This window comes from Arachis hypogaea, chromosome 4, assembly GCF_003086295.3.
Source record: "Arachis hypogaea cultivar Tifrunner chromosome 4, arahy.Tifrunner.gnm2.J5K5, whole genome shotgun sequence".
NCBI classification, from domain to species: domain Eukaryota; kingdom Viridiplantae; phylum Streptophyta; class Magnoliopsida; order Fabales; family Fabaceae; genus Arachis; species Arachis hypogaea.
In genome coordinates this window covers 22,485,165-22,489,808 of record NC_092039.1, presented here as the reverse complement: position 1 = coordinate 22,489,808, position 4,644 = coordinate 22,485,165, and the positions used below count along the sequence as shown (strand labels likewise).

The window sequence follows — 4,644 nt, the reverse complement described above, 5'->3', positions numbered from 1 at the left end:
AAACAGTTTTATTTAAGAAAGGTGATGGATTCATAGGACATTCATAACTTTAAGGCATAGACACTAAGACACTAATGATCATAAGACACAAACATTGACAAACATAAGCATAAATTCGAAAAAACAAGAAATAAAGAACAAGGAGATTAAAGAACGGGTCCACCTAGTGATGGCGGCTTGTTCTTCCTTTGAAGGTCTTATGGAGTGCTTGAGCTCCTCAATGTCTCTTCTTGTCTTTGTTGCTCCTCTCTCATGATTCTTTTATCTTCTCTAATTTCATGGAGGAGGATGGAATGTTCTTGGTGCTCCACCCTTAGTTGTCCCATGTTAGAACTTAATTCTCCTAGGGAGGTGTTTTTGCTCCCAATAGTCTTGTGGAGGAAAGTGCATCCCTTGAGGTATCTCAGGGATCTCATGATGAGAGGGGTCTCTTGTTTGCTCCATCCTTTTCTTAGTGATGGGCTTGTCCTCATCAATGGGGTGTCTCCCTCTATGTCAACTCCCACTGAATAACAGAGGTGACAAATGAGGTGAGGAAAGGCTAACCTTGCTAAGGTAGAGGACTTGTCCGCCACCTATAGAGTTCTTGGGCTATAACCTCATGAACTTCCACTTCTTTCCAATCATGATGCTATGAATCATGATGGCCGGTCTAGAGTAACTTCGGACCGGTTGCTAGTGGAATGATTGAGTGTTGGATAAACTCCAACCATCCTCTAGCCACGGCTTGAGGTCATGCCTTCTCAATTGAACCGGCTTCCCTCTTGAATCTCTCTTCCATTGGCGCCCTCTTCACATATGACTGTGAGGACTTGGTCCAACCTTTGATCAAAGTTGACCCTTCTTGTGTAAGATGCTCATCTCCTTGCATCATAGGCAAGTTGAATGCCAACCTTACACTTTCCGGACTAAAATCCAAGTATTTCCCCCGAACCATAGTAAGATAATTCTTTGGATCCGGGTTCACACTTTGATCATGGTTCTTGGTGATCCATGCATTGGCATAGAACTCTTGAACCATCAAGATTCCGACTTGTTGAATGGGGTTGGTAAGCACTTCCCAACCTCTTCTTCGGATCTCATGGCGGATCTCCGGATATTCACCCTTTTTGAGTGAAAAGGAGACCTCGGGGATCACCTTCTTCAAGGCCACAACTTCATAGAAGTGGTCTTGATGCACCCTTGAGATGAATCTATCCATCTCCCATGACTCGGAGGTGGAAGCTTTTGCCTTCCCTTTCCTCTTTCTAGAGGTTTCTCCGGCCTTGGATGCCATAAATGGTTATGGAAAAACAAAAAGCAACGCTTTTACCACACCAAACTTAAAATGTTTGCTCGTCCTCGAGCAAAAGAAGAAAGAAGAGAGTAGAAGAAGAAGATATGAGGAAGAAGGGTGGCTTTGTGTTCGGCCAAAGAGGGGGAAAGTGATGTTTAGGTTGTGTGAAAATGAAGGGGTGAAGAAGGGTTATATAGGAGGGAGGGTCATGGTTCGGCATGTATGGGTGGGTTTGGGAGGAAAAGTGGTTTGAATTTGAATGGTGAGGTAGGTGGGGTTTTATGAAGGATGGATGTGAGTGGTGAAGAGAAAGATGGGATTTGAGAGGTGAGGGGTTTTTGGGGAAGAGGTGTTGAGGTGATTGGTGAATGGGTGAAGAAGAGAGAGTGTGGTGGGGTTGGTGGGGATCCTGTGGGGTCCACAGATCTTGTGGTGTCAAGGAAAAGTCATCCCTGCACCAAATGGCATCAAAAATCACGTTTTGTGCCAATCTGGCGTTAAACGCCGGGCTGGTGCCCATTTCTGGCGTTTAACGCCAGCTTCTTGCCCTTTTCTGGCGTTTAACGCCAGTCTGGTGCCCCTTTCTGGCGTTAAACGCCCAGAATGGTGCCAGACTGGGCGTTAAACGCCCAACTGCTAGCCTCACTGGCGTTTAAACGCCAGTGGTTCTTCCTCCAGGGTGTGCTGTTTTTCTTCCTGTTTTTCATTTTGTTTTTGCTTTTTCAATTGATTTTGTGACTTCTCATGATCATCAACCTACAAAATAAAGTAAAATAACAAAAGAAAATAGATAAAATATAACATTGGGTTGCCTCCCAACAAGCGCTTCTTTAATGTCAGTAGCTTGACAGAGGGCTCTCATGGAGCCTCACAGATATTCAGAGCAGTGTTGGAACCTCCCAACACCAAACTTAGAGTTTGAATGTGGGGGTTCAACACCAAACTTAGAGTTTGGTTGTGGCCTCCCAACACCAAACTTAGAGTTTGACTGTGGGGGCTCTACTTGTCTCTGATTTGAGAGAAGCTCTTCATGCTTCCTCTCCAAGGTGACAGAGGGATATCCTTGAGCCTTAAACACAAAGGATTCTTCATTCACTTGAATGATCAGTTCACCTCCATCAACATCAATCACAGCCTTTGCTGTGGCTAGGAAGGGTCTGCCAAGGATGATGGTTTCATCCATGCATTTCCCAGTCTCTAGGACTATGAAATCAGTAGGGATGTAATGGTCTTCAATCTTCATCAAAACATCCTCTACAAGTCCATAAGCTTGTTTTCTTGAATTGTCTGCCATCTCTAGTGAGATTCTTGCAGCTTGTACCTCAAAGATCCCTAGCTTCTCCATTACAGAGAGAGGCATGAGGTTTACACTTGACCCTAAGTCACACAGAGCCTTCTTGAAGGTCATGGTGCCTATGGTACAAGGTATGGAAAACTTCCCAGGATCTTGTCTCTTTTGAGGTAATTTCTGCCTAGACAAGTTATCCAGTTCTTTGGTGAGCAAAGGGGGTTCATCCTCCCAAGTCTCATTTCCAAATAACTTGTCATTTAGCTTCATGATTGCTCCAAGGTATTTAGCAACTTGCTCTTCAGTGACATACTCATCCTCTTCAGAGGAGGAATATTCATCAGAGCTCATGAAAGGCAGAAGTAAGTCCAATGGAATCTCTATGGTCTCATTTTGAGCCTCGGATTCCCATGGTTCCTCATTGGGGAACTCAGTGGAGGTCAGTGCACGCCCATTGAGGTCTTCCTCAGTGGCGTTCACTGCCTGACCTTCCTCTCCAAATTTGGCCATGTTAATGGCCTTGCACTCTCCTTTTGGATTTTCTTCTGTATTACTTGGAAGAGTACTTGGAGGGAGTTCAGTAACTTTCTTGCTCAGCTGTCCCACTTGTGCCTCCAAATTCCTAATGGAAGACCTTGTTTCAGTCATGAAACTTTGAGTGGTTTTGATTAGATCAGAGACCATGGTTGCTAAGTCAGAGGGGTTCTGCTTAGAATTCTCTGTCTGTTGCTGAGAAGATGATGGAAAAGGCTTGCCATTGCTAAACCTGTTTCTTCCACCATTATTGTTGTTGAAACCTTGTTGAGGTCTCTCTTGATTCTTCCATGAGAAATTTGGATGATTTCTCCATGAAGAATTATAGGTGTTTCCATAGGGTTCTCCTAGGTAATTCACCTCTTCCATTGAAGGGTTCTCAGGATCATAAGCTTCTTCCTCAGATGAAGCATCCTTAGTACTGCTTGGTACATTTTGCATTCCAGACAGACTTTGAGAAATCAAATTGACTTGTTGAGTCAATATCTTGTTCTGAGCCAATATGGCATTCAGAGCATCAATCTCAAGAACTCCTTTCTTCTGACTTGTCCCATTGTTCACAGGATTCCTTTCAGAAGTGTACATGAATTGGTTATTTGCAACCATTTCAATTAGCTCTTGAGCCTCTGTAGGCGTCTTCTTCAGATGAAGAGATCCTCCAGCAGAGCTATCCAAGGACATCTTGGATAGTTCAGAGAGACCATCATAGAAAATACCTATGATGCTCCATTCAGAAAGCATGTCAGAAGGACATTTTCTGATTAATTGTTTGTATCTTTCCCAAGCTTCATAGAGGGATTCTCCATCCTTCTGTCTGAAGGTTTGGACTTCCACTCTAAGCTTACTCAATTTTTGAGGTGGAAAGAACTTTGCCAAGAAGGCATTGACTAGCTTTTCCCAAGAGTCCAGGCTTTCTTTAGGTTGAGAGTCCAACCATGTTCTAGCTCTGTCTCTTACAGCAAAAGGGAATAGCATAAGTCTATAGACTTCAGGGTCTACCCCATTAGTCTTGACAGTGTCACAGATTTGCAAGAATTCAGCTAAGAACTGATGAGGATCTTCCAGTGGAAGTCTATGGAACTTGCAATTCTGTTGCATTAGAGAAACTAATTGAGGCTTAAGCTCAAAGTTGTTTGCTCCAATGGCAGGGATAGAGATGCTTCTCCCATAGAAGTCGGGAGTAGGTGCAGTAAAGTCACCCAGCACCTTCCTTGCATTGTTGGCATTGTTGTTGTTTTCGGCTGCCATGGCTTCTTCTTCTTTGAAGAATTCGGTCAGGTCCTCAGCAAAGAGTTGTGCCTTAGCTTCTCTTAGTTTTCGCTTCAAGGTCCTTTCAGGTTCAGGGTCAGCTTCAACAAGAATGCCTTTGTCTTTGTTCCTGCTCATATGAAAGAGAAGAGAACAAGAAAATGTGGAATCCTCTATGTCACAGTATAGAGATTCCTTGATGTGTCAGAGGAAAAGAAAATTAGAAGGCAGAAGTAGAAAATTCGAACTTATCAAAGAAGATGGAGTTCAAATTTTGCATTAAGGAATAGTGTTAGTC

At 43.5% G+C, this 4,644-nt stretch overlaps 1 non-coding gene across 1 annotated transcript; it reads left to right on the top strand.

Moving 5' to 3' along the window:
- The first annotated feature begins 3,833 nt into the window (after positions 1–3,833).
- LOC112799166 (small nucleolar RNA R71) lies at positions 3,834–3,941 on the top strand. The gene has a single exon (XR_003200744.1). It is a non-coding gene; the product is annotated as a small nucleolar RNA R71 (small nucleolar RNA).
- The last annotated feature ends 703 nt before the right edge of the window (positions 3,942–4,644 follow it).